At 49.3% G+C, this 27,614-nt stretch overlaps 1 protein-coding gene across 27 annotated transcripts in view; it reads right to left on the bottom strand.

The window, feature by feature from the left end:
- The window catches only part of LOC137431577 (myocyte-specific enhancer factor 2A), a 171,005-nt gene that overhangs the window by 73,690 nt on the left and 69,701 nt on the right, over positions 1–27,614 (bottom strand). For 4 of the 27 annotated variants that reach the window (XR_013624139.1, XR_013624147.1, XM_068123045.2 and 1 more), the window contains exon 1: positions 25,481–25,865. The exons of 2 other annotated variants lie outside the window; for them this stretch is intronic. The gene's annotated coding sequence lies outside the window, so the exon portion shown is untranslated. Of the gene's footprint in view, positions 1–7,990; positions 8,028–22,087; positions 22,168–22,934; positions 22,987–23,083; positions 23,309–25,480; positions 25,918–27,614 lie in introns of those variants that run through there. 21 more of the 27 variants (XR_013624142.1, XR_013624148.1, XM_078782123.1 and 18 more) reach the window with 10 other exon arrangements.

Here is a 27,614-nt window from a genome sequence, read left to right as displayed (position 1 = left end):
CCCGCGCCCTGAGCCTCCTCAAGCACCCGCCGGCTGCTGACAAGTATGACGCGCTGAAGACGCACCTCCTCGACGCTTTCGCCCTCTCACCGGCGGCACGCGCACGGCGCCTGCTCGACCTGCCCGAGCTAGGCGACACGCGCCCGTCCGAGCGCATGGACTATATGCTCTCGTTGCTCGGTGAGCACTCTCCGGCTTTTCTGTTCCGCGAGTTGTTCCTTCGCCAGCTGCCTCACCCGGTACGCCTCGCCCTGGCTGGCACGTCGATCACCGATCCCCGCGGCCTCGCCAGGGAAGCCGATAAGATCTCCTCGGCAGGCCAACACATCGGCGTGGCTACCTGGAGCCTGCTGCCGTCCGAGGCGACGCCCACGATGCCCGAGAGCCCTGCGCGGTTGGAGGCCGAACTGCCGGTGCAACTGGCGGCCGCCACGCCGCGCCGACCGCTTCCGACACGACGGCCAGGGCCTCCACCTGACCAGGCGTGGTGTTATTACCACGCCAGGTTCGGACACAAGGCTCGGACGTGCCGACCCCCGTGCACTTTCGGCAAGTCGGGAAACGGCCGGGCCGGCGTTCATTCCCAGCCATGAGCGCCGGCCACTCGGCCAACTTGCTTTTTATTCGGGACAAAGCGTCCGGGCGGCGTTTCCTTTGTGACACCGGCGCCCAACTGAGCGTCATACCCGCCTCCTAGCAGGACAGGCGGGACGCCGTTTGCGGCCCCTCTTTAGTCGCTGCTAATGGCTCGGCCATACGCACTTTCGGCCAGCGTGACGTCACCCTCTGCTTCGGCAGCCAGCGCTTTCAGTGGACCTTTGTGACCGCCTGCGTCCCCATGGCTTTGCTGGGCGCCGACTTCCTCTGCGTGCACGGGCTGCTGGTCGACGTCAAACGACGTCGCCTTGTCCACGCCGAGACCTTCAGCTCCCTGGCGTGCACGATGAGCAGCTCCGCGCTGACCGAACTGGCGTGCGCCCTCCCGACGGCGAACGAGTTCGCTCGCCTGCTCACGGAATTCCCGGCCCTCACGCGGCCGACGTTTTCGGCCGTCGCAGTGCGGCATGGGATCGAGCACCACATACCCACTACGGGCCCGCCGGTCTATGCCAGGGCCCGCCGCCTCGACCCGGCCAAGCTCGCCGTGGCAAAGGCCGAGTTCGATGCGTTGGAGCACCTCGGCATCGTGCGGCGCTCCAATAGCGCGTGGGCCTCACCACTGCACATCGTGCCAAAGCCGGGGGGCGGATGGCGCCCGTGTGGCGACTACCGCCGCCTCAACGACGCTACCACCCCCGACAGGTACCCGATCCCGCACATCCAGGACTTTTCCGCCCGTTTGGCGGGACGGGTCATATTTTCCAAAATTGACCTGATACGGGGATACCACCAGGTACCTGTCCGGGCGGCCGACGTCCCGAAGACGGCCGTCATCACGCCGTTCAGCCTGTTCGAATTTTTGAGGATGCCGTTTGGCCTCAAGAACGCAGCCCAGGCATTCCAGCGCTTAATGGACGGCGTGCTGCGCGACCTGCCATTTCTTTTCGTCTATCTGGACGACATCCTCATCGCCAGCACGTCCCGCGCCGAGCACCTCCTCCACCTCTGAACACTGTTCGGTCACCTCAGCGAGCACGGCTTAATTGTCAACCCGGCCAAATGCCACTTCGGCACGACGACCGTTGACTTTTTGGGCCACCGCATCACCAAGACTGGGGCCGTGCCGCTGCCGACCAAGGTCGAGGCCATCACCATGTTCCCGCGTCCCCGTTCCATCAAGGCTCTACAAGAGTTCCTCGGCATGGTGAATTTTTATCACCGATTCGTGCCCCGTGCTGCTCAGCTCATGCGGCCCCTTTACGAGGCCCTCCGGGGCAAGCCGGCCAAGCATGACATCGTTTGGTCCGTGGCCAAGGACGCGGCCTTCGCGCGCGCAAAACGGGCCCTCGCCGACGCAACGTTGCTGGCTCACCCGGTGCTCAACGCGCCCATCGCCCTCACTACGGACGCCTCCAACTACGCGGTGGGCGCCGTCCATGAACAATGGGTGGACGGGGCTTGGCAGCCACTCGCTTTTTTCAGCCGGCAACTCCGGCCGAACGAGTTAAAATACAGCACGTTCGACCGCGAGCTGCTCGGTCTATTCCTAGCCGTTCGCCATTTCCGACACCTCCTGGAGGGCCACCCGTTCACGGCTTTCGTCGACCACAAGCCGTTGGTCTACGCAATGGCCAAAGTCACGGAGCCGTGGTTGGCCCGCCAGCAGCGCTACCTCTCCGCCGTGTCGGAATTCACCACGGACATCCGGCACGTCGCCGGCAAAGACAACGCCGTGGCCGACTGTCTTTCTCGGGCCAGCGCGAACGTGGTCCACCTCGGCGTGGAGTTCACACTCATGGTGGCCGACCAGACCACCGACACCTCGGTGCAGGCCCTCCGGGCGGCGGACACGGGCCTCCGCCTGGCCGACATCCCCTTCGCGGGCACCGTCCTACTCTGCGACGTCTCCCAGGGCCAGCCTCGCCCCATCGTGCCCGTTTCCTGGCAGTGCCGCATCTTCGCCTCCATCCACGGCCTTTCTCACCCGGGCCGGAAAGCTTCTCAGAAGCTGGTGTCGGCGCGTTTCGTCTGGCACGGCCTTCGACAGAACGTCCGCGACTGGGCCAATGCCTGCACGGCCTGCCAGCGGGCCAAGGTCCACCGCCACACCCAGGCCCCACTAGCACCTTTCACCGTGCCTGCACGGCATTTCGACCACATCCACGTGGACCTGGTGGGTCCCCTGCCCCCATCGCATGGGTTCACCCACCTGCTCACCATAGTGGACAGGACCACCAGGTGGCCGGGGCCGTGCCCCTCACCTCCACCACCACCGCCGACGTGGCACAGGCATTCATCGCCACCTGAGTCGCGCGCTTCGGCGCACCGGCGGACATCTCGTCCGACCGCGGCCCACAGTTCACGTCCGAACTTTGGGGCGCGGTCGCCCGCTCGTTGGGGGTCACGCTGCACCGCACCACGGCCTACCACTCCCAAGCCAACGGATTGTGCGAGCGGTTTCATCGCTCCATGAAGGCCGCACTCATGGCCAGCCTTCAGGACGACGGTTGGACCGACCGGCTGCCGTGGGTCCTTTTGGGCCTCCGCACGGCCCCCAAGGAGGACCTCCGGGCGTCCGCCGCCGAGCTCGTATACGGCCAGCCGCTCCGCGTCCCGGGCGAGTTCGTGCCCGACGCTACCAGTCCCTGGTCCGCCGCACACCAGCGCTCGGACCTCCAGGAGGCCGCCCGACGATTTGCCCCCGTGCCAACGTCCCGCCACGGTGGCCCCCAGTCCTACGTCCCCCCGGCGCTTCGAACAGCGGAGTACGTCTTTGTGCGTCATGACGCGCACCGGGGGCCACTCCGGCCGCCGTACGACGGGCCCTTCCGGGTCCTGCGACGGGGCGACAAGTCCTTCGTCGTCGACGTCGGCGGCCGGTCGGACCGGATCTCTGTGGACCGCCTCAAACCGGCGCACGTGGACTTCGACCGACCACCACGGTTGGCCCTTCCTCCACGGCGAGGCCGCCCCCCGTCCACAGTTCCCCCCGCTTGACCACCCACCACCGGATCGGACCCCCCCACCCCCCCACGACCCTCCAGGGGTCGCTTCGGCCGGGTCATCCGGACCCCCCTTAAATTGACCCTGCCGGTGCAGGTCGATTCTGGAGGGGCGTGTGTAGCGGTTCCCGCTGAATGTACACAATCGCCTAGCACCTGCCAGGACGCGGCCAGGAGGCGATCGCCATGCCGGGCTCGTCCGGACGGGCCCAGACACGCCTCTCCTGGGCATGCCCGGACTCGCTGTTCCCGGGCACGCCCGAACCTCCCGGGCACGCCCGGTCTCGTCTTTCCCGGGCATGCCCGCTCTCGCCTTTCCAGGGCTCGCCCAGAGCGCCCGGGCACGCCCAGCCTCGACTTGCCAGGCCGCGTCCAGGACGCCCGGGCATGTCCAGACTCGCCTTTCCAGGGCTCGCCCAGAGCGTCCGGGCATGCCCGCTCTCGCCTTTCCAGGGCTCGCCCAGAGCGCTCGGGCACGCCCAGCCTCGACTTGCCAGGCCGCGTTCAGGACGCCCGGGCATGTCCAGACTCGCCTTTCCAGGACTCGCCCTTGACACCCGGGCATGCCCGGTCTCGGTTTTCCCGGGCAAACGCCCCGGCATAAATGTGTATATATATTGCTGCCCGATAAACGGGCTTGTCAGAATACCTGAGCTGTTTTGTTTCATTAAAGCAACTCGGACGAATTCCGTCTTTGGTCGCGTCAATTCTGTCGACTCGCGTTGGAGCGCAGCTCCTTCAATGTATTGAAAGGTGGCAAAAACACGTTTTAAAACTTGTGTATTGAAAAGTAGCAAAAACTACACAAGTTTTAAAACTTATTATCTTTTATTAAAAGAGAGATATTTGTGTGTATGTGTGTATGTGCCCACGTTTCTCAGAGATGGCTGAATGGAGCTTCCTGAAATGTTCAGAGGTTCATGAAGTCAGAGAATGTTTGAGGCAAAAAAATAAAATTGGGGGAAGAAAAGTGGGATTTTTTGGAGTCATTTATTTATTTATTTTAATCCCTCTATGTCTATATTGAGGGCATAAGCCTTTCTAGCTCGGTGAAACGTAATATTAAATGATCCCCAACACCATTTCTTCGTGGGTTTAGGGAAATGTTTTCGGCCGCCACAAAAATAGAGGAAAACTAGAACGGCACTCAGTACAGGGCATACCTCCGCCTGGTTGGCCATATCACTCAATGGTGAAGAATTACTTCAAAAATTATACTAGTCGGATCCGGATCCGAATCTTCACCAAAATTGAATCGATTCTTCCTTGTCACACACACAACCTGTCCTCCAGTTTCGTCCAAATCCGTCCATAACTTTTTGAGATATCCTGCTACGTATTGTTTTTGGCCCCATCTCCCAATGGTGAAGAATCGCTTAAAAAATTATAGTAGCCAGATCAGAATCTGGATCTTCACCAAAATCTAATAATTTCGTCCTTGTCACATACGATACTTCTCTGCCATATTTTGTCCGAATCCGTCCATAACTTTTTGAGATATCGTGTTCACAGACAAACAAACAAACAAACAGACAAACAGGGGTGAAAACATAACCTCCACCACCTTTGGTGGCGGAGGTAAAAATCCATTTGTTGTTCCTGTATTTGGTTTCATTTATTGTTCCCTCTGTCCCTGCCACTCCCAGTCTCCCAGTCTCTCATGTCTCCCAGTCCCTGCCACTGAAAAGCATGCCCATAGCATGATGCTGCCACCACCATGATACACGATAGGGATGGTTTTAGATGGGCGATTAGCTGTGCTTGGTTTCTGCGAGACGTAGCAATTTGCATTCAGGTCAGAGTTCAAATTTAGTCTCATCAGAACAAAGAATATTTTGCCTCATGCTTTGTCTTTCACTGCCTTTTGTGCAAACTCCAGGTATGCTGTCATGTGCTTTTTTCTCAGGAGTGGCTTCCATCTGGCCACTCTCCCACAAAGCCTAGATTTGTGAAATGCTGCAGAGACTGTTGTCCTTTTAGCAGATTCTCCCATCTCAGCCAAGGAACTCTGTAGTTCTGTCAGAGTGGTCATTGGGTTCTTGGTCACCTTTATGACCAAAGTTCTTCTTACCCAGTTTCTCAGTTTGGTCGGACAGCCAGCTCTAGGAAGAGTCTGGGTAACTCCATATTCTTTGCATTCCCTCAGCCAGCTCTAGGAAGAGTCTGGGTAACTCCATATTATTTGCATTCCCTCAGCCAGCTCTAGGAAGAGTTTGGGTAACTCCATATTCTTTGCATTCCCTCAGCCAGGTCTAGGAAGAGTCTGGGTAACTCCATATTCTTTGCATTCCCTCATGATGGAGCTCACTGTACTCTTAATAATTTTCAACACTCTAGAAATTGTTTCATACCCTTCCCCAGATCTGTGCCTCCTCACAATTCTATCTCTGAGTTCTACAGACATTAATCCACCCCAAGCCCCTACTCCTTCAAATTCCTGGTTTTCTTTCCTGAAAGCCCTGAAAGTGTCCATCTTGTTTATCCCATGTACCCCACCCCAGCCCTCTACCTTCCAAAGATCTCCTCATGTCCCTGTTCCCTTCTGTTGGTGTGCTTCCCTCTTTCTGCCCCTCTCGTCTCCCGCTCCCTTTATTATATGTTCTATGTGTTAGCTTTTATACAAACCTCAACTAAGTATGCAAAAAAAAAGTTCATTTATGTTAGAAAGAAATATGCGACTTTTAAAATGATGTACTGCCCCGCCCTTTGAAATGAAATGATGTACTTTTCAGCACTGCCCGCCCCATAATGCTCGGTGTGCATGCACAGAAACCCCTGCAAACTTGTGTGTTTGGTGAAAAAGAAGGTATATCATGTGTCTGGGATAAGTCTTTTTTTTTTAACCTAAAATGGCTCAAAAAGGTTCTGAAAGAAGCCAAAAATACTTGGAAAAGTACTTAAGAGAAAGGGCTGTGCCTCTGCATGACAAAAGACTTGGATAACTTTCTCAGCTCGCCGAACGGGCAGCTAAAGACTTGGATAACTTTCTCAGCTCGACGAACGGGCAGCTAAAGACTTGGATAACTTTCTCAGCTCGCCGAACGGGCAGCTAAAGACTTGGATAACTTTCTCAGCTCGTCGAACGGGCAGCTAAAGACTTGGATAACTTTCTCAGCTCGCCGAATGGGCAGCTGCTCTGCAAACTCCCGACCATGTGCACCGACTGGTGCAAGGCCCGAGTGGAAAGGCGTGTGCTACACAAGCCCCCAACGGATCTCTACCAGTGCGTGGACTGTGTATTTGGATTATGTATATAGCCTGGTGTTGGCTTAATGGTTATATTAGGGTGCTGGCTTGGTATTCTTGGGTCAGGTGGGTTCACTCAGCCTGTCATCCTTCCGAAGTCAGCAAAATGACTGGGATGAATGTGCCATTTGAGTATCCTGCGTATGAGTGATGCTAGGATTGTGCCCAATCGTCAAAAAACTGCTTCGGCAGCCATATGCATCTGATGATGTGGGAGTGGACATCATCATCATCTGGATTAATGTTTCTGAACACTGATGGGAAGAGCATATTTGAGGCTTGTAAATGTACAGGGTAAGTTTAAAATGATTATATTTAATATTAATCATGTTGGGAGGTGTGAGCTACAGGAGCTGTGAGGGCTGTTATAAATATACTGTTTGGTTCCAGGGCCACAAGAGAAATAATAACAGATTTTTGCATCAATTCCTAAGCGGAAAAGCATCCTTCCTAGTGTGTGTGTGTGTGTGTGTTAGTTATATCCACTGCCGCTGCTCACTTGTACTAACAGGAAAGGCTACGAACCTGACTCCCCTCATCCATGGCTATTTCTCATGTTCCTATATTTCCGCGAGTCCGATTTGCATTGAGAAAAAGAACAATTATGGTAAAGCATTTTGAAATTTCCACTCTTTCATCTAAATGCTGAAAATTCTGTTCAATAGACAAATTAAATCACAGATTTGGCACTCGTAACGGCTGGCCAATAGTGCAAGCAGAACCGAGTCAGTGTAAACACACAGAGCGCATGTGCAAAAGGCATAATTTAGCAATCACAAGTCATTTTAAAAGTCGCGTATTGCCTGAATAAAGAGAGGATAATTCACACAAAGAAAAACCAATCAAATTGGATTATTCTCAAAGGCTTAGCTTTTGGTACTTTTGCTAAGCCCCTGCACTTCAATCCTCATATCAACCCAAGGGAGTATGATGTAAGGTGTTATGTCACTTGTCGATACATCTCTTAAATTATTGATGAGTCTTGAGGGAAGCCAGCAGAAGAACAAACTGCACAATGCTTTCTCACCGTTAGGTCACAGAGGACATTAACGTTTTGCAAGTTGTACATTCAGACAATGCAAGGATGGGTGTGGGTACATGAGGAAAAAAAAAAAAAAGAGGTATATTGAAAGATGACTTGCATGTTGAGCAATAGATGGCAGTGCAGGCAATAAAAATCTGAAAAGGAGGAAAGAAAACAACTTAATCTTACCCGAAACACCTAAGTGTCATCTTTTCATTATGTATCTAAACTTTGGCCGCTGCTTCTCCCACACCTCATATTTCCCATCAACATTAATTCAGCACTGCCATGCATATGTAATAAATGGATTGCCCCATAATCTGTATGACCAGGGTTGGAAAGCATTCGCCTAAATGAAAAGAGCCACCCTTAAATAAATAAATAAAACCCTCCCCACTTCATCCTCATTCTTATCCTTCCCTGCCACCCCTCTCTTTATCATTCTCATCCTCCCCCTCTCTCTCACATCCTCCACCCCTCTCGTGCCTTCATCCTCCCTCCCACTCTCATCCTCCCTCCCACTCACTCTCATCCTCATCTTCCCTCCCACTCTCATCCTCATCCTTCCTCCCATACTCATCCTCAACCTCCCTCTCATCTCCACCCTACCTCACACTCTCATCCTCACCCTCCCTCCCACTGTCATCATCATCCTACCTCCCATTCACATCCTCATCCTCCCACTCACTCTCATCCTCTCTCCCACTCACTCACTCTCATCCTCCCTCCCACTCACTCTCATCCTCCCTCCCACTTACTCTCATCCTCCCTCTCACTCACATCTTCGTCCTAATCTCATCCTCCCTCCTGCTCTCATCCTCATCCACCCACTCTCATCCTCAGCCTCCCTCCCTCTCTCATCCTCATCCTCCCATCTTCATCCTCCCCCTCTCACTCACTCTCACATCCTCCACCCCTCTCGTGCCTTCATCCTCCCTCCCACTCTCATCCTCCCTCCCACTCACTCTCATCCTCATCTTCCCTCCCATTCTCATCCTCATCTTCCCTCCCACACTCATCCTCAATCTCCCTCTCATCTCCATCCTCCCTCCCACTCTCATCTTCATCCTCACCCTCCCTCCCACTCTCACCCTCCCTCCCACTCTCACCCTCCCTCCCACTCTCACCCTCCCTCCCACTCTCATCCTCACCCTCCCTCCCACTGTCATCCTCATCCTCCCTCCTACTGTCATCCTCATCCTCCATCCCACTCACTCTCATCCTCCGTCCCACTCACTCTCATCCTCCGTCCCACTCACTCTCATCCTCCCTCCCACTCACATCTTCGTCCTCATTCTCCATCACACTCTCATCCTCATCCTTCCTCCCATACTCATCCTCACCCTCCCTCTCATCTCCACCCTCCCTCACACTCTCATCCTCACCCTCCCTCCCACTGTCATCATCATCCTACCTCCCATTCACATCCTCCCTCCCACTCACTCTCATCCTCCCTCCCACTCACTCTCATCCTCCCTCCCACTCACTCTCATCCTCACTCCCACTCACTCTCATCCTCCCTCTCACTCACATCTTCGTCCTAATGTCATCCTCCCTCCTGCTCTCATCCTCATCCACCCACTCTCATCCTCATCCTCCCTCCCTCTCTCATCCTCATCCTCCCTCCTGCTCTCACCCTCCCTCTCCAATAATCCTCTCCAAGAAGTTCTGTCACTCAAGCTTTTGGGTCTCACTATCTGCCATGATCTTTCCTGGGAAAACCACATTTCAAATCTGGCCTCCAAAGCCAGTCGCCGACTGGGCATCCTCCGTCGTGCGAAGTCCTTCCTTGGCACACCTGAGCTCCTCGCCACATACAAGGCTTTCATCCGCAGCTCTATGGAATACTGCTCTCCCCTCTGGTCTGGTGCTCCTGCCTCACACCTAGCTCGTCTTCACGCTGTTGAAACCAAAGCGTTCAGAATCATTGGAATCTCCCGCGATGAAGCTAACTCCAAGGGCCTTTCACTCACTCACCGCAGGCAGGTTGGTGGTCTTTCCGTCTTCTACCGACTCCTCTCTGGCCTTGCCCCCCCCCCCCAGCTCTCTCTGGGCTCTGTCCCCCAAATATTCCTACAGGTCGCACAAGATCTGCCTGCAACCCTCTTATGGTTAAACTGCCAAAATCAAGACTCTGTGCTCACCTTCACTCCTTCATTCCTCTTTTCTCCCGCCTCTGGAACAAACTCCCTCACTCTCTTCAATCCCACTCCACCCTCCAGGTCTTTAAAACAGCTGTTCACCACCATCTCTTATCCTCCCCCATCCAAAACCTTGATCTTTTCTACCCCCACTAATTTCGGTCCCCTTGTGTTTTATACCTCTCCCCCCCTCCCCCTTCCCACGCCTCCTCCCCCCAAGCCCTCTCCCTCCCACACTTCTCCCTGCTCTCAAATGTTGTGGTTGTGTGCTTCCCCTTCTCTCCCCATCTTGTCTTCCGCTCCCTCTTTTTGTATATTTTGTTTGTCTGGTTGATTTGTTTGTGAAATAAATGTTAGCTCTTCCACGAGCCTCGATTCAGTATACAAAAAAAAAAAAAAAAAACCCATCTTCATCCTCCCTCTCTCACTCACTCACTCACTCTCACATCCTCCACCCCTCTCGTGCCTTCATCCTCCCTCCCACTCTCATCCTCCCTCCCACTCACTCTCATCCTCATCTTCCCTCCCACTCTCATCCTCATCCTCATCCTCCCTCCCACACTCATCCTCAATCTCCCTCTCATCTCCATCCTCCCTCCCACTCATATTCATCCTCATCCTCCCTCCCACTCTCACCCTCCCTCCCACTCTCATCCTCACCCTCCCTCCCACTGTCATCCTCATCCTCATCCTCCCTCCTACTGTCATCCTCATCCTCCATCCCACTCACTCTCATCCTCCGTCCCACTCACTCTCATCCTCCGTCCCACTCACTCTCATCCTCCCTCCCACTCACATCTTCGTCCTCATCCTCCATCACACTCTCATCCTCATCCTTCCTCCCATACTCATCCTCAACCTCCCTCTCATCTCCACCCTACCTCACACTCTCATCCTCACCCTCCCCCTCCCTCCCACTGTCATCATCATCCTACCTCCCATTCATTCTCATCCTCTCTCCCACTCACTCACTCATCCTCCCTCCCACTCACTCTCATCCTCCCTCTCACTCACATCTTCGTCCTAATCTCATCCTCCCTCCTGCTCTCATCCTCATCCACCCACTCTCATCCTCAGCCTCCCTCCCTCTCTCATCCTCATCCTCCCATCTTCATCCTCCCTCCCTCTCTCATCCTCATCCTCTCATCTTCATCCTCCCCCTCTCTCTCATCTTCATCCTCCCTCTCTCATCCTCAGCCTCCCTCCCTCTCTCTCTCATCCTCATCCTCCCATCTTCATCCTCCCTCCCTCTCTCATCCTCATATCTTCATCCTCCCCCTCTCTCTCATCTTCATCCTCCCTCTCTCCCACACACTCACTCCCAAGGCAGATTCGGTTCAACAATGGCAAATCAGACACACAGCTAACATTACATTGGGTGGTTTGCCTTTGCCTTCCAAACGATAGTAGTCAAGGGAGAAATTTAGAATTTAGCCAGAGTGCCACCAATAACCTGCCTACTCTTCTATGCTGGACGATAGCAGGAAGGTGCTGTGGGATTGCAAAAAAAACAATAGAACAGCACTTGTAGAGAGCATACCTCCGCCATGCTGAAAAGTTTATGTTTTGTATCCCACTGTATCCCGGTTTGTATCCCGGATATGGATTCGGACCTGAACCAAAATCAAACCGAGTCGTCCTTGTCACACAACAAACCTGTCCACCAAGGTTCGTCTGAATCCATACACAATTTTTTGACATATCCTGCTATATATCGTTTTGTTCCCATTTCCCAGTGGTGAAGAAGAAGAAGAGGAAGCGGAAGAAGAAGAAGAAGAAGAAGAAAGAGGAAGAAGAAGAAGAAGAAGAAGAGGAAAAATAAAAATAAATTATAGTACCGTAGCTGGATCCAGATCTGGATCTTCACCAACATCTAATAATTTCGTCCTTGTCACATACCCAACCTCTCCACCAAATTTCCACACGGTCTAAGCTCCACACGGTCTCCACGTTTTTCGAAGTTAAGTCTGTTCACAATTGTATTTTGTCGAAACTGTAGTTATCTTTCGGTGTGTGAAGTTATTGTGTGCAACTTTGGTTGTTTCTCGGTGTTTATCTTTCATAAATTGATCGTCTGTTTGCCGTGTCGCGAGCAAGGCCTTTGCCGCGTCGCGAACGATTTGAAATCGAAGTTAAGTGATTGTTCCCATTTGTATTTTCGTTAAAACTGTATTTATTTATGGTGTTGTACGTATATTGTGTCCCGACGAAGATTTTTCGGTGCAAATCTTTCATACCTGTATTGAAAATCGTGTTAATTCGTGTCGTGTCTTGAGGCCTTGTACAGTGTGCACTGTACAACCTTGAGGCTTTGTTTTTCTCTCAGCGGTCCGTCGTTTGTGATCCAATAACTTTCGTTCTCTGTATTCCCAGTCTTTTCACCCATAGCCTACTTCCTTGTGTAAATCTCAACTCAAAAAAAAAAAAAAAAAAAAAAAAAAAAAAAAAAACATTTCCTTCTCTGTTCTCATTCGTTTATTCATTCTTATTCGTTCGTTCGTTCTTCGACCACGTGTTTCTCCCCCATTTCCCCAGATAGTTTTCACTCATTAACCTTCAATGTTTACACTTTCCCCTCAAGTTATGTATTCCGTCATATTTTATAACACCTTTTTCTTCTTCTTCTTTAAAAGGCTGCTTTCAACTTGCTTACCAAATCAATTCATCCCAAAAAAAATATCCATCTCCTATAGTGCCTTTTTTCTACATTCCCTAAACTCTCCTGCACTCCATCCTCCATCCAGCGTCCTTAAACGTATTTTTAACTCGAAGGTCACAAGAAACTCATTTTGCAATAAATGTTCGTTTCCCATAAATCGTACACTTTCAAAAATCCAATCTCACCCCTCCCCTCCAAATCTTCCCCATAACCCCTCCCCTCCAAATCTTCCCCATCACCCCTCCCCTCCAAATCTTCCCCATCACCCATCCCTTTCAAATCTCCCCCCTTGCCCCCTCCCTCCTAAACTACCCCCTCACCCCTCCCCGCCAAGACGCCCCCTCGCCCCTCCCCTCCTAGACTCCTGCCTCACCCCTCCCCTCCAAATCTCCCCCATATCCCATCCCTTTCAAATCCCTCCCCTTGTCCCTTCCCTCCCAAACTCCCCCCTCACCCCTCCCCTTCAAATCTCCCCACCCTCATTGCTTCTCAATTTCCCCCCTCTCACTCCCCCTCCTCAAAGCGTCCTCCCCGCTTCTTCCCCCTTCAAACTCTCACCTCCATCTCCCCCAACCTTCTGCCTCGCTCTTCCCCCTCCTCAAATAACACCTCATTGTGGCTCACCCAATCACCATCAAACCTTTTGTCCGCCCCATCCTTCCCTTTCTCCGAGCTATTCTGAAATCTCTGACACACCTTCAACAGCTCTCCCTACCTCTTCCACCTCTTCCACATCTTACCCTACCCCTCCTCCCCCCTGTTCTGTATCTGATGCTCCCCCTTCCTCTTCATTAACGGTATGGACCTCAAACATCCGGGGCCTTCGTTCAAACTTAACTGATCTCTCCATACAGGTTGCTTCTGTCAAACCAGACGTGATCTGCCTAACAGAAACTTTCCTCCTTTATGATGTCTCTGATTCCATAGTATCTCTCCCGGGCTACTCCCTCCTCTGGTATGATAGACCTGAGCCTCGTCCTGGAGGCGGGGTTGCTATCTTTATCAAAAACTCTCTTCCTCACTCGCCCTGCACTGCACTCTCTCCACCTCACCCCCAGGAATACCTCTGGCTACGGCTTCCCCTTCGCTCCCACCTCTTGTTCATATGTGTGTTGTACCGTCCACCAAACAGTGATGACTCCATCTACATCTCGCTGTCTGATGATATGGACCAACTTCTATCTACTCATCCCAACTCTCCCTTCCTCATATGTGGTGATTTCAACTGTCATCATGCCAGTTGGCTGGGTGTGGGTACCTCTCTCACCAGCCATGGCTCCTCAGCAAAGGACTTCTGCGACTCACTGGGACTGACACAATCTGTCAATTTCCCGACCCGGATCTCAGTCAACGGAACATCTTCTCTTCTGGACTTGGTTATGACTAACTTCCCTGAAAATGTCTGCTGCTCTTCTTCTGCTCCGATCGGATCATCTGATCATGTCCTTGTTAAAGTGGACATCTCTCTGACCATCCTCAGGGAGCCTGCTCAGCGTCGACGAGTCTGGCATTTCACTCAGGCCAACTGGCACGGTCTTCAAGCAGCCATCAATCATCTGGACTGGTCTCCCATCTCTACCACCTCTGACATCAACTCATCCTGGGAATTCTTCCAAAGTAAATTGCTCTCTCTCATGCACAGATTTATCCCATCTCGTCTTCAGTTGTCATACCCTTCCTCCCGTCCATGGTACACGGAATCTTGTGGTGAGGCTGTTGCCCAGAAACAACTTGCCTTCGTCTCCTGGAAAGCAAATCCAACGGAAGGAAATCTCATTTCCTTTCACAAAGCCCGAAACAAGTGTGTGTCCACCCTCAGGAGAGCCAGGAAACAATATCTCTCCGTTCTCAAGACCGAACTCTCTTATCTGTCTCCCTCTTCCAAATCCTGGTGGCGTCTGGTCAAATCCGTTTCTGGTGTTTGTTCCCCCTCCATCCCCTCGCTTACCTCAAACGGCTACACAGCTGACTCCGCACGTGAAAAAGCTGAATGCCTCAACTCTGTGTTTGCCTCTAAATCTTGTGTCCCAAACCCATCCCTCTCTGTACCCACCATACCCAGTCGTACCCTGCTGCTCCTGGACTCCGTGTCCTTTCCTCCTGACAAGGTGGAAAAGTTTCTGTCAACCCTCGACTCTGATTCTGCAACTGGACCCGACGGCATCAGCCCACGGGTCCTAAAATCCTGCTCTGCTGCTCTATCTCACCCTCTCTCTGTTCTCTTCACCCTCTCTTTTGCTCAAGGTCAACTGCCATCTGCTTGGAAATCAGCCAACATCACCGCTTTGCACAAAAAAGGTGCAAAAACAGATCCTAGCAACTACAGACCAATCAGCCTTCTCCCAATTATCAGCAAAGTCATGGAATCCATCATTGCTTCGGATATGAAATCTTTCCTCTTCTCCAATGGCTTGATCTCTGATCATCAATTTGGTTTCAGACCAGGTCACTCTACTCTGGACATGCTGCTTCTGCTGTCTCAACAATGGATGGAGGTCCTCAATGCCAAACAGGAAATTAGAGCTGTCTCCCTCGACATATCACGTGCCTTCGACACGGTCTGGCACCCCGCTCTGCTCACCAAACTCTCCTCCTTTGGTATCCATGGAAATCTCCACGCATGGCTGGCGGACTTCCTCTCTAGTCGTCAACGTGTGGCCCTGAATGGGTTTCTCTCATCTCCTCTTCCTGTTCAGGCTGGAGTTCCCCAAGGCAGTGTTCTGGGCCCCGTGCTTTTTCTGGTCTTCATCAATGATCTCTGACTCTCTCGAAAATCCTCTCTATCTCTTTGCTGATGACTCCACTCTCTGCCGCTCCAATTCCTCTTCCCTCAGATCGGCAGTCTGCTGCCTCCTCACTCTCTGAAGACCTGGACAAAATCACAGACTGGTCAAACAAGTGGAACATGTCTTTCAATCCTGACAAATCTCACACTCTTACTATGTCTCTCCGAAAAGATCGACTGGACAACCCTCCCATCTACTTTCTCAACAATCCTCTCCAAGAAGTTCTGTCGCTCAAGATTTTGGGTCTCACTATCTGCCATGATCTTTCTTGGGAAAACCACATTTCCAAGCTGGCCTCCAAAGCCAGTCGCCGACTGGGCATCCTCCGTCGTGCGAAGTCCTTCCTCGGCACACCTGAGCTCCTCACCACATACAAGGCTTTCATCCGCAGCTCAATGGAATACTGTTCTCCCCTATGGGCCAGTGCTCCTGCCTCACACCTAGCTCGGCTTCACGCTGTTGAAACCAAAGCTTTCAGAATTATTGGAATCTCCCGCGATGAAGCTATCTCTGAGGGCCTTTCACTCACTCACCGCAGGCAGGTAGGTGGTCTTTCTGTCTTCTACCGACTCCTCTCCGGCCTTGCACCCCCAGCTCTCTCTGTGCTCTGTCCCCCAAATATTCCTACAGGTCGCACAAGATCTGCCAGCAACCCTCTGATGGTTAAACTGCCGAAATCTCGGCTCTCTGCTCACCTTCACTCTTTCATTCCTCTTTTCTCCCGCCTCTGGAACAAACTCCCTCACTCCCTTCAATCCCACTCCTCCCTCCAGGTCTTTAAAACAGCTGTTCACCACCATCTCTTATCTTCCCCCATCCAAAACCTTGATCTTTTCTACCCCCGCTAATTCACCCCAGATCCACCTTGTTTGAAATTCCAACTTCTTTCCTGGAAGTCCTGGCAGTGTCAATATGTTTTATACCTCTCCCACCACCCCCTTCCCATGCCCCCCCCCCCCCCCAAAGCCCTCGCCCTCTCTCAGATCTCTCGATGTCTCCATGTCTCTCGGTCCCTGCTCTCAAATGTTGTGTTTGTGTCCTTCCCCCTCTCTCCCCATCTTGTCTACCGCTCCCGATGTTATATGTTTTATGTGTCGGTTTGTCTTTCTGTGTGATTAATGTTCGCTCTTTCACGAGCCTCGATCTTGTATACAAAAAAAAAAAAAAAAAAAAAAAAAAAATTTCGTTCAAATCTGTCCAACCCTTTTTGAGATATCCTGTCCACAATCAAAGAGACAGGGGTGAAAACATAACCTACATCCACTTTCGGGGGGGGGGGGTGCAGAGGTAATTAGACTTGACAAGACAGCAACAGCATGACACCAATGTTTAAAAACCTATACATTGTACACAATTTGAAAGCGAAGACAAGTACAGTGCAAATCAGACCATAATGGTTCCTTGCAATTATGATGAGACACCAGAAAGGAGATGTACGTGTCCTGTTGGAAAATTCTCAAGCAGCCACCTGTTGTTTCGGCAAAATGAGGTCGGGGAAGGAATAGGGGTGGGGGGGGGGGGGGGAGCAGGCAGCCAGTATTACAGCAAGCACAGCAAAGGATGGTTGTGCCAATGAAAGCTGAAATCCAGAAGCATCATGCCATCCCTTGAAAATGATACCTGTCAATGACCCTGCCAAGGCTTTCAGGTTTCGAGCAGTTTGCGACTTTTCAAACGATGCCCTGCTATTGGTTGCCGTTCGCATGCCTATCTGCCACTCATGCATTGTGTTTGGTCTTTCTGCCTACTATGGTGAGGTATGTGCAGTCATCAAGATGTCCGTCATTGGCTTTGCGCCAAGCTCTGGCCTTTTGAATCGACAGTCGAACGGGTTACAGTGTAAATAATCATTTCACCTTTTGCTCTGCTTGGCTTTAACTGTGGCAAATGGAAATGCCCCAGAGATGGCTGCAGTTTGCGAGATTAATTTGTGCCTCGTGCTGAGTTATCTCTAATCAACATCTACATTTATATAAAAGCTGCATTAGAGCAAGAGCCATAGTCATCATCTTCTAATCAACGTTTATTTTTCAGTTCCAGATGCGAAAATGTTAGCTCTCACTCTGCATTGCATTTTGATCATTGCCTTTGTATCAGAAATCCATTTACGATGTAGAAGGGGTTAGGTTGGAAGAGAGAGGAAGTGAAAGGGTGATGAGAGGGGACGGGGCGATTGTCCGGATGTGCTCGAGCCATCGCTATCGTTTTGTTTAAATCTTCAGGACATTTGCTGCTCTCAGAGTACCATTTCTCACAATGTTGTGATCTCTCGATTGAATACTGTCGATTTTCCTGACTTCATGAGCCTCCGACAGCAAATTTTAAGTTAATCGGATGAAAATTGACAATTTTAGAAACTTGGCCTATGTTGACCTTTTGACCTATGTTGACCTCATATATAATTGATGGTTGAATACAGTCCGCTGATATGAAAATCCTATGAACATTTCAAGTCAATCAGATGAATATTGAGGATTTTAGCAATGTGAAAAGGTTGTTGACCTTTGGCCATGTTGACCATTTGGCCTATGTTGACCTAAAAATAGTTGGTGGTTAAATTCAGTTTGCTGATATGAAAATCCTATTCAAATTTCAAGTCAATCGGATGAAAATTGAGGATTTTAGAAGTTTGAAAAGGTTGTTGACATTTGGCCTATGTTGACCTTTGGCCATGTTGACCATTTAGCCTATGTTGACCTCAAAATAGTTGGTGGTTAAATTCAGTTAGCTGATATGAAAATCCTATTCCAATTTGAAGTCAATCAGATGAAAATTGAGGATTTTAGCAATGTGAAAAGTTTGTTGACCTTTGACAATGTTGCCCATTTGGCCTATGTTGACCTCAAAATAGTTGGTGGTTAAATTCAGTTGGCTGATATGAAAATCCTATTCAAATTTCAAGTCAATCGGATGAAAATTGAGGATTTTAGAAGTTCGAAATGGTTGTTGACATTTGGCCTATGTTGACCTTTGGCCATGTTGACCATTTGGCCTATGTTGACCTAAAAATAGTTGGTGGTTAAATTCAGTTTGCTGATATGAAAATCCTATTCAAATTTCAAGTCAATCGGATGAAAATTGAGGATTTTAGAAGTTTGAAAAGGTTGTTGACATTTGGCCTATGTTGACCTTTGGCCATGTTGACCATTTAGCCTATGTTGACCTCAAAATAGTTGGTGGTTAAATTCAGTTAGCTGATATGAAAATCCTATTCCAATTTGAAGTCAATCAGATGAAAATTGAGGATTTTAGCAATGTGAAAAGTTTGTTGACCTTTGACAATGTTGCCCATTTGGCCTATGTTGACCTCAAAATAGTTGGTGGTTAAATTCAGTTGGCTGATATGAAAATCCTATTCAAATTTCAAGTCAATCGGATGAAAATTGAGGATTTTAGAAGTTCGAAATGGTTGTTGACATTTGTCCTACGTTGAGCTTTTAACCTATGTTGATCTCAAAAATAGTTGATGGTTGAATTCAGTTAGCAATGAAAATCCTATTAAAATTTCAAGTCAATCTGATGAAAAATGAGGATTTTAGGAGATTTGAAAAGGTTATTGACCTTTGGCCTATGTTGACCTTTTGGCCTATGTTGACCTCAAAAATAGTTGGTGGTTGATTTCAGTAAGCTATGTAAATCCTATTCAGATTTCAAGTAAATCAGATGAAAATTGAGGATTTTAGAAGTTTGAAAAGGTTGTTGACATTTGGCCTATGTTGACCTTTTGGCCTATGTTGACCTCAAAAATAGTTGGTGGTTGATTTCAGTAAGCTATGTAAATCCTATTAAGATTTCAAGTAAATCAGATGAAAATTGAGGATTTTAGAAATTTGAAAAAGTGGTTGACCTTTGGCCTCTGTTGACTTTTTGACCTTAAAAATAAATAGGATTCTGTCGGACCACCAACTCTACTATTCGGTGAATTTTCGTGAAGATCAGTTTAAAATTGTGACCTGTGGGCAAGTATAAGTGAGAGGACAGAAAAACACACAAACACAAACCGGAGTGATCAACATACTTGTCAAAAACAAAAATTGCCAAGTAAGAATACGATACATATTAAAGTACAATTTTCCAAAGCTAAATTTTTTTTAGTATATCATTTTAAAAGTCAGTCTGGAAAGTCAATTACAGTAAGTAATAAGGCAAATCAGGTGCAGAGGTCACCAAAATCAATCATATCCGAAAACGTTTTTTGTGCGCAATAAATCGGGGTCTCCCTCTTCAAGTGGACAATAAGGGATACCCAAACCGGGTTAAATCTCATCCGTCTTGTCTGTGATATCACCGATAAGTAGCGTGTGTACCTGAAAGATCTACTTTACTGCCTTTGCCGATTATTATGAATTATTCAGCAGTGATGACATCACAGCCCTGGACAAAGCATAGAAGATGAACGCATCTTCACTCGGCCATTTAATCGTGCTTTAAAATTGGTCTACGATATTAAACCATTCCCAAAACAAACAATTTGTCGTTATTTTAAGCCACTGGACCTACAACGGCAACCCCGATTATTCCCATTTTCTTTGTGGCGGTCAGTTGGGGAATTTTTTTTTTTTTTTTTGCCACAAGTCTTTCACGAGCCGGCTGGCCAGGCCTGATGTATGACTGAAGGTTGCAAGAATTTGTCATTTGCTCCAGGACACAGGCGACTTTGTATACCTTCAATATTTCCGGCCAGGCTCTATACACCACCTAAGCTTTGGAATTAATATTTTTTCAAAAACTTGGTTGAAACTTTGTGAACAATAAATATAAAAGTACAGCAGCTAAAGTAAACTGACAAATCAATTTTTTTAATCGCAAAAACATAAATTCTGATTCATGGCAATCTCGGCAGGCTTGAATAACCAACTCGGACAAGAGCACGAGATGTTTGAATAGGTCACACACAAGCAATTCACAAGTCTCTGCAATTTTGCTCCTCTCATTTCGCTGTCAAAGTAATAACCGAGTCGGGTGAACTGATTACACGGTCGTAACTCAACACGAGCCATTGAAACGTTTCGTGGTGAAGAAATCAAAAACGTTCATTCCGGGGACCAAAACATGAACAAAGATGAACTCTTCAAACTGCATCTCATCGTTCCCTCGAGTACACCAAACATGTTGACACGTGCATGGAACAATAACAGGAAAACACATTTCCCGGTTGCTCCATTGGAAATGAAATTCAAGGACGTTAACCAAACCTTCACATCAAGGTGCACAAAGTGACATCGGATTAGCTAATCAGAATCGATACGTTTGAGAGGCATCAAAATGATTGGAAAGTCGAATTTCAGGAGAAACTTGGTTGATGGTTTCTATTTGAACACACGGCTGAGGACCCTGAAATCCCCAAATCAAATCTCATCATTTGAGCCAGCTCCCTCTTGAGACTGAAATCAAAGTAGGGAATCGATTCAATAAATGTACAAGCACACAGCCACATGCCACATAGACTCTAATGGTCTAATGGTCTAATGGTGAGATGCATCCGCTGTGAGTCTGCGAGGTCGGTGGTTCAGAACCTCGAAAGACTAAAAATGGTACGTGCCGTTTCCTTCCTTGATGGTCAGAACTTGTAAAGGACAGAGCATGGACAAACAACCATTGCGAAGACTTGATGGACCTCCTGGCCTCCTCGTAAAGGATCTCCTATTATATTAATATGTTGGACATGCAATGTTGTTGATGGAAAACCTCCAGGGGAAGCGAGATTGTAACCAGGCAGCGTGAAAATTAATGACGAGCAACTCTTCTTCGCACGCAGTCGTGGGCACTTCGCACCCTAACGTTGGAACTTGTCATCACAAGGAACGTTCCTCCTCATGAAAGTCGTCTCGTCCAAAAATCATGGTCACGTGGGATAAATTACCACGCGACAAAGATCCAGACCCAGCCGAGGGTCTTTGCGGCTGCTAAACCCAGACCAAGTCAAAAACTTTCGAGATGCCAAACTTTATTCTAAAACTTGAGAAATCAATAAATCGAAAGATGATGGTTCCCAATCGACAGAGATGATGTGGGATAAAAATTTCTTGCACATCGATTTCTTGCATAATCACCACCACATACTCTCCCCACACAACCCACTCTGGGACTCACAACGTCCCTCCGCCACCACTCGGAGGCTGTTTCAGGGACTCACAAACTCGACCCAACCACCACCCGGACCCTCCTCCCAGGAACTCGCAACTATCATCTGACACCATCCAATATGAGACACTCATAAACCCCTTCAGGCATCACCCTCACGTTCTTGTCAGGAAGTCACAACCCCCCTCCACCAACACTCCGACCATCTTCCCAGGGACTTGAAAATCCACCGCACCACCATCCCGCCCCAAGTCTATACAAGGCTCTCAAAAACCACTTCCGCTGTCACCCCGACCATTTTATCAGGGAATCATCCCCTATGCACCACCACACCACCCTCTTACCAGGGACACACAACGGCCCTCCTCCTGTCCGCCACCACACAACTCTCTTGTCAAGGACTCACAACTCCCCTATGGCATCACCCTGATCCTCTTACCAGGGACTCACAACGACCCTCCTCCTGTCCGCTACCACACAACTCTCTTGTCAAGGACTCACAACTCCCCTATGGCATCACCCTGACCCTCTTACCAGGGACTCACAATTTGCCTTGTTCTGCCACGCATGGAGCGATGGCATCCCTATCGGATCGCAGCGCGCGTGCCGCCACATCCGAATCACTGAAGTGTTGGAAAAGCAAGACGACTACTTAAAATAAAACCTCCTGGCTATTATCACCCTGATTTTTGTAAATTTAGAAAGGCCGGGCACCATTAAAAATAGACGCTCAGATCTATATAAATAAATAGACGCGGCCCTTTGCGGGTCACTGGGAAACACCAAGACGGCGACCAACGCGGGATCCTGGTCGACCGACACCGGCACCCCAATGCGGGGTCCTGGTCGACCGACACTGGCACCCCAACGGAGGGTCCTGGTCGACCGACACAGACACCCAACGCGGGGTCCTGGTCGACCGACACCAGCACTCCAGCGCAGGATTCTGGTCGACCGACACCGGAGTGTTCTGATCGACCAACACCGGAGTGTCCTGATCGACCAACACAGACACCCCAACACGGGGTCGTGGTCGACCGATGCCGACACCCTAATGCGGGGTCCTGGTCGACCAACAACGGAGTGTCCTAGCCGAACGACACCAACACCAGTTGCCGATCTCGCTCTGTGGGTCAGATGAACGGAGGGCTGGAGATCATTTCACGGAGAGGTTAAGAGAGATGTACAGAAAAGAATGATTGACCACCCATGCATGCGGAGCAGTGGCAGAAACAGCGACGGACAACCAATATGAACCGAAACAAGCGTATTATAGAAAGTAAATCATGTAAATCATATCGGGCATCAAGTAAATCATGCAAATCATCTCCGGCAATGAATGGGCGAGCGGCGATCACAGCGGTGGTGGCTCTAGGATAGAACGAGCCTGACCGGTCGGGACCACCGAACAGGTCCATCTATGTTCACCATGGAGTGCTCGTCTCCAAGTTCATCCGAAGGATGCTCATGTGGTGGAAGGAGGAAACCGGGAAGATAAGGGGAGGGGAATGGGGTAGGAGGATTTCCGCAGTGACACTCACTTTAGGAGACTAAACCTTCCGCGTTGAGTCCAAGAGTTCAGTGGTTCGCCCAAGCACGACGTGCGCTAAATCGCCGCGTCAATCAACTGCGTCCATTGCTCAGGGCACCGGGCAATTCGGGACTGTGGACACTACCTCCTACTTTTGACACCGAGCGGCGATTTAAAAAAACTATTCACCCGGGATGAGAACGCACCGGCGAATGCACAGCGATTTTAAAGGGGCGGTACGATCAACGTCTGACGTCACGGGGAGGTCCGGCGTGGGACGTCACGAGGTGGGTGGGACCAAAAGCTCAGGCTTGCGCATACAAAAATTGGCGTTTTGTGGATTAAAAGTCAGATAAATGGGGTTTGATAAAGATAAAAATGTTAGTTTCTACTTAGTCATGGAAACGATTTGCACAGAACAGCCATCAATTGGAAATCCTTGTTGCAACGTCCTTGCAGATTAAACGGTGCACACATTGAGATGTGACGTCATAATCCAGGTCGGGATTCTGTGGATTATGATTATGAAGATCCCGACTTGGAACGCAGAAGTCGGAGTTCATATTGGACGTGGGTGTTTAGCCGGCTGTCTCCGTGCAGTGTCCGTTAAAACAAAAAGCCAAATTCCTAACTACTGCTGGGAGAGGGATGGCAAACCATCCAACATGACTGTTGGCGAAGAAACCGCCTGGGCAGATCCAACGCTCTGTAACACATATTACGGCACGTCATGACGTCACACATGGGATCGGAGACTCCAGTCGGCCGCCTCGTCGGTAGATATGCAAAGGGGTAAAATACAAACGATGACGTAACAACATAAACACGTCACCCGTGTATTGGTGCAGCTAATTCCTGAGGGTGTGACAAGTCCTTCCTGCCATAGACTGATAACACCTTGACATGCTTGGCCGAAACTCAAGTGCAAGAGAGCTGTAGCTGTGCGTCACGTGGTCACACCGTTATGGGAGGGGGACACGTGATGAGGTCGCAGAGTGACCCGTGAAAGAACGACATCAACAGGTAGGGTAGACCCAATGTAAGAAGAAGAAGATTTGTTTAAAAAAATTAACGTTTCGTTCTCTTGGGTCGATATCGATGAACAACACAAACAAGAAGACGTCATGCGGATCACGATACTTGCAAAATCCGCCCCCCACCCCCAAGAAAAAAAATTCCATTGATACAGCAAATTTGTCCATTTCATCAAGATTAAAATTGACAATCTTGATCAAAGCTCGGGTCAACAGGAAGAAAAGTGACGATTTTTCAGATGAAAAATGATGTTTGTAAGGTTGACCTTGAGTTGACCTTTGACCTTTTGACCTCAAAAATAGTTAGTTTCCCTATTTAGTGACTCAATGTGCAAATGCTGTTCAATTTTCAAGTCAATCGGATGAAAATTGAGGATTTTAAAAACTTGGCCTATGTTGACCTTTTGGCCTATGTTAACCTCAAAAATAGTTGGTGGTTAAATTCAGTGACTATATATGTAAATCCTCTTAGAATTTCAAGTCAATCAAATGAAAATTGGTGATTTTAGAAATCCGGCCTATGTTGACCTTTTGGCCTATGTTCACCTAAAATATAATTTGTGGTTGAATTCAGTGACCAGATATGCAAGTCATCTTCAAATTTCAAGTCAATTGGATGAAAATTGAGTATTTTAGAAATGTGGCCTATGTTGACCTTTTGCCTATGTTGACCTTTTGGCCTATGTTGACCTCAAAAATACTTGGTGGTTGAATTCAGTGACCAGATATGCAAGTCATCTTCAAATTTCAAGTCAATTGGATGAAAATTGATGATTTTAGAAATTTGGCCTATGTTGACCTTTTGGCCTATATTGACCTCAAATATACTCGGTGGTTGAATTCAGTGACCAGATATGCACATTTCAAGTCAATGGGATGAAAATTGAGGATTTTAGAAATTCGGCAAAGTTGGTGACCTTTGGCCTATGTTGACATTTTGACCTTTTGACCCCAAATACAATAGTCTTCTCAATTGGGACGACCTATACAACTTGGTGAAGTTTCGTGACGATCGGTTTCGAATTGTGACCTGTAGGCCGGTGACAAACAAACAGACAGACAACAGACAGACAGACAGACAGAACCACAAACGCAACCGACCGATATACTTGAATAATCTTCGATTTTGCAAGTAATAAATGAATCACATGACGAACGAAAAACTAACGGGATCGAGTGCACGACATTCGCCAACTGTGTCATTTCGACATCGCATGTTTGACACTTCATTACAAATCAACTTGGCAATGACGTCACAATTTTTATTATTTTTTTTTACCTCACAATAATTCCCCTACAGAATCGTCACGGAAGGGTTAAATGTTTAGGGGATGACATCATAAGAGCAGAAGGGGGTAACATTTAGCACTCACCGTGTGCTCGGCGGGGCTGATCTTGAGTGCGGGAAGTTTTCCCAAAGAGAGCGAGACGGATCGCAGACAACGCGACGTGGGGAGGGTCGGGGAGAGGAGTACGTACGTGGAGGGGGTGGGGTGTGGGACGTGGAGGGGGGAGGGGAGGGGTGTGGGACGTGGAGGGGGGTATTTGAAGGCTGTGCGGGGGTTGAGTTCCGAAAGGCGAGACAGCTGAGAAGCAATACCTCCAGGACTTGGTGCAATCGAAGTTGGCAGAGAACATTAGATGGGAATGGGATTGGGAGTTCGCCGGAGCGATCAGGTCTGCGATGAAAGGAGAGGAAAGGGACACCAAACGCACGACCACGACCACCTGAACGGTTGTTCCGATCCGGTCTCCCGTTCCAAACGACCCACGTTCTCAGGTCCCACTGCCGTGTCCAGACTCCACCCCTAAAGCCGCTGTTCCCGTCCGTCCGTTCCCGCTATATTTATCCCGTTAGTTGCTACCAACGACACATTATCTATACCTCTCGAAGCCAACTCGCCTCGTGATAAGGTGACACGGACCACGGGCATTCCGCTCACTTGTTTGTGTGGACCCAACACCCAAGACCTCCAGCACTCGCGGAGGCGCGGCTTGCTCTGATTTGTTTGGTTTGTTTTTTGCAACAAAAGATTATTTCGTTTCAGCTGACCCATTGACAAACGTATTCGGTTTGGGAGCGATCTATTTATTACGTACACTTTATGGAGGTGTTCAGGCTGCTTGATCGGTAATTTTGTATAAGGATCGAGGCTCGTGGAAGAGCACGATTGGACGCAAGCAAGGGAAGGAACTTCTTCATCTTCTTCCATATGCAGCACAGATCAGCAGGCAGCATCATTAACTGAGGGCGCTGTTGTGCCGCTGATGCAGTGCCCCCTGTTACCAATCATCTGGCACTCATTTCGCCGACCTCAGAAGGATGGGCATGCTGAGTCAAACCCACCTGGTGTTCATTCAACGGCCGATCGGGATTCAAACTCGGGACCCTAGAAATACCAAACAAGCCACCCTAACCGAAAAGCAAACACCAGGCTTCGGGAAGGAACCAACAACAAAAGAGAATAACAGCCCTTAAGGAAAGAGTGGGATAGAACAACCTCAAGAAGGCAGTTTCACAAATGAGAGAAAGGAAGAACCAAAAGAGTTGAGGTGTTCAGTGAGCTTTCATTTTGAAAGCTTAATCAGGAGAGGGTTATTGTAATCAGGAGAGGGTTATTGTAATCAGGAGGGCCTTATTTTAATCAGGAGGGGTTTATTGTAATCAGGAGAGGGTTATTGTAATCAGGAGAGGGTTATTGTAATCAGGAGGGCCTTATTTTAATCAGGAGGGGTTTATTGTAATCAGGAGAGGGTTATTGTAATCAGGAGAGGGTTATTGTAATCAGGAGGGCCTTATTTTAATCAGGAGGGGTTTATTGTAATCAGGAGGGGTTATTGTAATTAAGAAGGGGTTATTGCAATCAGGAGAGCTTTATTTTAATCAGGAGGGGGCTATTGTAATCAGGAAGGGTTATTGTAATCAGGAGGGGTTATTGTAATCAGGAGAGGAGTTGTTGTAATCAGGAGAGAGCTATTGTAATCATGAAGAGGGTTATTGTAATCAGGAGAAGGTTATTGTAACCAGGAGGGGGCTATTGTAATCAGGAAGGGTTATTGTAATCAGGAGGGGTTATTGTAATCAGGAGAGGGGTTGTTGCAATCAGGAGGGGTATTGCAATCAGAAGGGAATTATTGCAATCAGGAGGAGGAACATGTGCATCCTGTATGAGCTGGGGAGTGTCCGAAGGATGAGAGAGGAGAGAGCCAGCAAGACTGGAGAGGCCACCGGCCCACCGCATCAACCTGTCTGTGATGTGAGAGCAGGAGATCTTGTATTTCGGCCTCATCATCGGCGATTCCACTAATTTTGAAAGCTTTTCGATCAACATAGTCCAAGCGAGACAGATGTGACATGGGTGTGCCAGGCTGTTGGGAAAAGCACTCCAATGAGCTACAGACAAATGTCTTTTCAAGGAAAGACTTGGATCTATGGAGGATGCCCAGTCTGCAGCTGGCTTTGGTGGCCAGGTTTGCAATGTGGTCGGACCAGCAAAGGTCATGCCT

Source organism: Myxine glutinosa, chromosome 7 (genome assembly GCF_964187855.1).
Source record: "Myxine glutinosa chromosome 7, kmMyxGlut1.1, whole genome shotgun sequence".
NCBI classification, from domain to species: Eukaryota; Metazoa; Chordata; class Myxini; order Myxiniformes; family Myxinidae; genus Myxine; species Myxine glutinosa.
Note: the sequence above shows the minus strand (reverse complement) of the source record. Positions and strands in the feature narration are given on the sequence as shown.